A 6,314-nucleotide genomic window follows, 5' to 3' on the forward strand; every position below is an offset into this window, starting at 1 on the left:
AACAGTGCTGAAGGATAACTGGGGCATGTGGGTTTCAGTTCTCCTATAATCCCCATCAGCTGCCGTCCCTAAGACCCTGTCCCCACCCAGAGGTTTATAATGTAGGAAAAGAGAATGTCTGCTTTGCTAATATAGTTCAAGTCCATGTCTACCAGATCACTGCCACTAAGATCCTTCCAGGCAGAAATTCTAGAGCTGATAACTGCTTGAAGTTTTAGATATCTTACCAGGTTTTATACCATGCACATTCTTTCACTTCTCAGTTCAGCTACTAATCCATGTATATCCACATATCCATATATATGCTTTATGCATATATATCCACAAAATCATGATCATTTATATGTTGTGTTAAGTGGTCCAGAGCAATAAAAACTCCTGTTGCGGAGCACAGGCTCCGGACCCGCAGGCTCAGCGCCCATGGCTCACGGGCCCAGCCGCTCCGCGGCATGTGGGATCTTCCTGGACCAGGGCACGAACCCGTGTCCCCTGCATCGGCAGGTGGACTCTCAACCACTGCACCACCAGGGAAGCCTGGGTATTATCTCTATAAGAAACTACCAAACTGTTTTCCAAAGTGATTGTACCATATACCATGCAGTTCCAGCTGCTCAGATTCCATGGTGGGATGACTTGATATTACCAGTCATTTTAACTTTAATCATTCTATTAGTATGGTTACTTCATTCTGATTTTTATTTGCATTTTCTTGATGACTAATGATGTTGAGTACCTTTTCATATATTGGCCATTTATATGTGTGTGTGTGTGTGTGTGTATTCTTCTGTAAATATATATGTATTCTGGATACCATTCCCAGGACTTGCATCTTGTCACATTTATTGTGAATATTTTCTCCCATTCTCTTCAGCCTGTGGCTTGACTTTTCATTTTCTTAATAGTGTCTTTTAAAGAGAAGAATGTTATAATTTTGGCGAAGTACAATATGTCAGTTTTTTCTTTTATATTTTATTTCTTTATATTCTGAGGAATCTTAGCCTGTCCCAAAGTCATGAGGATTTTCATACTTTTTTTCTATAAGCTTTATAGTTTTAGCTTTTACATTTAGATCTGTGTTGCATTTCAAGTTAATTTTTGTATTTGTTATATGGGCTAGAAATGAAGGTTCATGTTTTTCCAAATGGGCATCCAGTTGTTCCAACACTGTTTATTGGAAAGACTATCTTTTCCCCATTGAATTACATTGTCACCTTTGTCGAAAACTAATTGACCAACTGTGAGAATTTATTTTTTTACTTTCTATTTTTTATTTTAATGGAAGTGCTATAGATGTGTAGTATAAGTCATTCAACTGTGTTCTATTTGAATGTTGTTTTGGCTATTCTAGATCCTTTGCATCATTTCTATATAAATTGTAAAAACAAGTTTATTGATTTCTAGAAAAAAAGCCTTATGGGATTAAGATTGATATTCCATTTAATCCGTACATCAGTATGGGAATTGACTTCTCAGCAACATTGAGTTTTGAGTTCATGGATATGCATATAAAAAATTTATTTAAGTCTTCTTTAATTCTTCTCATAAATATTGTTTTTAGTGTGTGAGTCTTGCATATACTTTGTTAAATTTACTCTAAGCATTTCATGTTTATGGATGCTGTTGTTAATGGTATTTTTAATTGCAGTTTCCAGTTCATTGATTAATATGTAGAGATAAAATTGATTGTATCTTGATCTTATATCCTGTAACCTTTTTAAAGCTATTTATTATACCTAGTGGCTTTTTCTCTTTTGTAGCTTTTTCAGGAATTTCCTCATACATAATTATACTCTCTACTCATACAGACAGTTTTTGTCTTCATTTACAAACCTTCCTTTTCTTTCTTTTTTTTTTTTTTCCTTATTGTAATGGCTAGAAACACCAGTACAGTGTTGAATATAAGTTGTGAAAGTGGGCGTTTTTCTTGCTCTTAGGATGAAGGCCTTTAATATTTCACCATGACATTAGCTCTAGTTCTTTTGTATTTGCCCTTAATCAGGTTTAGGAGGTAATTTGAGCACTTTGAATATGTCATTCCATTGTCAGTTGGCTTGCATTGTTTCTGAATAGAAGCCAGCATATTTTCTTATATTTGGACACCTCAGTAGGTCTCTATTTTCTTTGTTGCCTTTAAAATTTTTATCTTTATAATTGGCTTTCAGTAACTTGATTATGATATGCAGCTTCCATCTTTACTAAATGTGGTCTCTGGCACATCTGTTAAGCTTTCATTATATTTATCTGTAATATGGGACACTGCAGATCTTAGAGGATTTTGTGAGGATTAATCAGGATGATGGGGGTAAAAGTATTCTGAAAAGTTTGTGATTTACTAAAATGACTTCTCAATCTAATACTTTCAGTAAAAATTAAAATAATTTAAGCTTGTGATTCTAAAGAAACATAATCTCATGAACAAGGGAGAATAATGCTTTTCATCACCTTCTATTAAGTTACAGTTTTATTTTCAAATGACTGTATTGTAGACAGTGATTTAGTATGTCCATTTGAAACACCTGAAATGGAAATTTTCTTGATTTGTTTTCTAAATCACAATTTTTTATTTGTTTATCTATTCACTTTAGTCCAAACATTCCTTGAGAACGCTCTTAATCATTCATGAAAAACAAAGTATCAGTGGTTTTATTTAGCAGAAATCAGTATATCTGCCATAATTTTCTCTTTAACGTTTGCATGTGAAACAGACATACAAACATGGAATTAATATCACAAATACAATACAATCTTATAATGGGGTACATTATCTTACTGATAAACATTACATACTGTCCAACCCGGGTAAAAAATTATCTTAACTTTGTAGAGTTCTTTGTACTTTTTGAAACACCTTCATATGTGTGATCTAATCTATTCCTCAGAACATCTTCATGAACTGATGGGTATATGAGTTTTGATTCCAAATGGAAGCTCTATGCATATTCATGATATTTACCATGAAATATTACTTGTGCTAAGAAGGCAAGCTGTTTTGTCAAGATTATGCTTTATGAACTTTTTTATCCCACATTTTCACTTTTTAATACCATTCAGTTGAGAATTTCAGATCATTTTGTGTTACTGGCATCATCAAAAACTTTACTGTGAATTTTCTAAAAGTTGAACTACAAAAGTGGACCTATCACAGTAATGTCATGGACGTGTAGAGTAGCTTGCTGAACTTAAATTTCATTTTTAAAATCTAGTGTTTGGTACCAGATGTGAAGAGTGAATCACCATCTCCTTTATGAAGAGGGAAAGGTTTAATTAGCTTTTTCAAAAGTCGTATCACACATTTCACCTATAAAGTGAAAGAAGAAAATTCTGTGTTTTAAAGCAGGATGAAAGTAGAGGTGATACCCACAGCTGCTCTCGTTTCTGGCAAACCATTCTGAGAGGCTCCAGTTTCATTTGGTTCAGATAAAACACATGTTGCTCATTTATTGTACATATGCTTCAAAGTATTTTGACAAATCTGATCTAAAAATGTTACAGATGTTCCTCATTATTTTAATTTGCACTTAGTAGCCACCTATAAAAATTTGGCTGTGAACTAGCATTTTCACAATATAATTAAGAGAAAATTTAGTTAACATTAATGTGTTTCAGTTCAATTTCAGTTAGTTTTGTGGTATAGCTAGTGAGCTATACACATTTAACAGGTGCTTTGTTATGTTTTTGATAATGAAGACAAATCTTTTTTAACATGTTTCAAATAATTTCAGATGGAAATAAAATTATTCTGATCCTGTCTTTTAGAGATTTGCTATTCAGTGTATGGCCCGAGCTCAGGCAGCAATACTATTACTTGAGTACTTTCTAGAAATGAAGAATCTTAGGTGCTCTCCTGGACCTACTGAAGCAGAATCTGCATTTTACCACAATCTGCAGGTGATTTGTATACACATTAAAGATTGATAAGCACTCTTTTAGAGGAGGCCTTATATTAAAACTTTTTTTATATGCACACACATGCATATATACACGGGTCAACTCTATTCTGTACTCTCTGTTTTATATAGATATTATAGAAAATGGACTGGCTTGTGGATTGAAGGATTTATTTTCTTACCATTTAATACATTTAAAAGTAGACTCACCAGTACTTTCCACAGGCTGTTATCTGTCTTCCATGAATACAGAAACCCACATTAATAAGTACTGGCTTACCACTCATTTTCAATGACTGACACGTGAAGCAAACTGAAGACCTTGTCACTCAAACTTGAATCTTTTAGAGTTTTCATCATTTCTTATTGTTTTCTGTAACTTTCTATAGAGTAAACTTTTTGGTTGGAACATTAATGGATTGTATTTATTTACACACCCTTGCCATAAAAAACAGAAAGCAGGATTGCTTGTAAGACTAAAGGATTTAATTTCTTGCATAATAAATTCGATTTTAAAATTACTATCTTTGGATACCTTGGGAAATTATTATATCTTAATTATTTATACCACATTATATTACTGTATTGTACTTATACTTCATTATGTTAAGATAATTATTAATTATATCTTAATATGTGATACAAAATCAAATTTATGTTTATAAGGACCTCTGAAATCATGCTGCAGAGTGACTCAGTTCCTTAAAATTCAATTTTATTGGCCATCACTTTTTCTATATGTATATTCCAGCAGAAATAAGATATGATTCTTACCATAAAAGAAATAAAATAATTAATACTATTTTATGACCCTTAATTGAAATCTATGACAAAATAATTTCATATAGTTCAAAACTTACTTTGTACATTGTTACTGTCTAACAAAAAGGAGGGTGAATTATTTGCTTTTAAAAAAAAAATCTCTAATTTGCTACAGTCTGGTTAATTTCTTTGTGTTCAGTTCCACCTAATACACTCCTCAATAATCAACCTTGGGAAATGAAATAAAGACCGTTTTATGTAATCTATTCAGAAGTCTCTGGTTGGCACCACAGCAGCACATCACTGGTTTATGACCTTGTAACACATCACATTTTTATTACTGTTTTCATGCATTTCTGCTGAAGAAACCCTTCAAAATTGTTATTAGGTTGCATACATATCTAATGGACAAATACTGATACATTTAACTATGTATTCAAATATACAATATAGTGGTACAGCTTGTTCCTGAAAATGTACAAATGCAGACAGGCTACAAAAGTACTCGACAACTTCACATGAGCAATTGCACTGTTTAATTTTTCCTTTTGTTTTTCAAACTAAAGATTACGATGCAATTGAAATAGCCCTAAGTGTACCCGAAGAGCTACTGTGTGTTGTATAAAGGCTAAGTAATCCCAGCAGTGTCAGGGGGTTACTGTTCAGCTGTTCGAGATCATGAGATGATATCTCAGCAATCATAAAACAGGGGATTCAAAACACAGGGGCATACATGGAAGTACAGATCATTATGACAGTCCTGGAAGTTATCCACGAGAAAAGTCAACACCCTGGAGGCCAAAATAACACTACTGAATCAACATTTACAACTTTTGTTCAAGATCAAATCCAATATGTAGGGAAAATTCACATTGAAACATTAATGTAAATATAATAATAATTTTATATTTGGCTCATTCCCAAAACATAGAAGGCTTCAAAAATCTCTGGGATATCTCTTCTTAAACATTTTACATGTATAATATTTATTCTGTACAAAACAGATAACTATCCGGAATTAGCTATTTCCTAGAACTATTCATAAAATGTCAATCCATTTAGTAAGGCACAGTAAGGGAAGCGTAGAGTTTTATTTAAGGTTGCACATTTTAATTCAGAAGAGTAAGGGGGTATTTTGGCCCCTGGGATTTGAAAATATCTTCCAGTTGTAATCTTTGGTCTGAATATTTACATGGTGGTTTCTTCCCATTCAAGCTCAACATCACCTATAATATAAAGTAACATGTCACAAGAGAGAATTGAAGTTAACAGTTCAAAAGATTTAAATGTTTCATGACAAAAATATAGTGTACCGGAAAGGCTATTATCCTAACTTGGATTAGAGAGAAATTAAAGAATTGATATGTGTGCCAGCCAAGCTTCTAAAACATTTTCAACATACGGTTACTATTAAATTAATGCTCCTGCTATAGGTGGTAAACTAGTAGTAAATTGATATACATTGCCTCTGTTTACCTTCCATGGTGTCCAAAGAGTCCATCTTTTGAAGTGCTGAATAGTTAACAAAACAGATGGGCTGATTACTTCCTTTACTTGATAAGAGATCCAGAACACACTGATGTAAAAAGATATACTGTGCCTAGACACCAAAGAAAGGATGGTTAAATAAATGGACGGGGTAGGGATTTTCTTATACGGGGGCTG

The 6,314-nt window shown here is 33.1% G+C and overlaps 1 protein-coding gene across 3 annotated transcripts in view; it reads right to left on the reverse strand.

The window, feature by feature from the left end:
- Positions 1-4,376: 4,376 nt before the first annotated feature.
- Positions 4,377-6,314, reverse strand: part of PTPRQ (protein tyrosine phosphatase receptor type Q) — a 205,234-nt gene continuing 203,296 nt past the window's right edge. For all 3 annotated transcript variants that reach the window (XM_024737186.1, XM_024737185.1, XM_024737184.1), the window contains 2 exons: positions 6,126-6,249; positions 4,377-5,875 (listed from right to left, as the gene is read on the reverse strand). The gene's annotated coding sequence lies outside the window, so the exon portion shown is untranslated. The remainder of the gene's footprint in view (positions 5,876-6,125; positions 6,250-6,314) is intronic.

This window comes from Neophocaena asiaeorientalis, unplaced genomic scaffold, assembly GCF_003031525.2.
Source record: "Neophocaena asiaeorientalis asiaeorientalis breed wild unplaced genomic scaffold, Neophocaena_asiaeorientalis_V1.1 scaffold134, whole genome shotgun sequence".
NCBI classification, from domain to species: domain Eukaryota; kingdom Metazoa; phylum Chordata; class Mammalia; order Artiodactyla; family Phocoenidae; genus Neophocaena; species Neophocaena asiaeorientalis.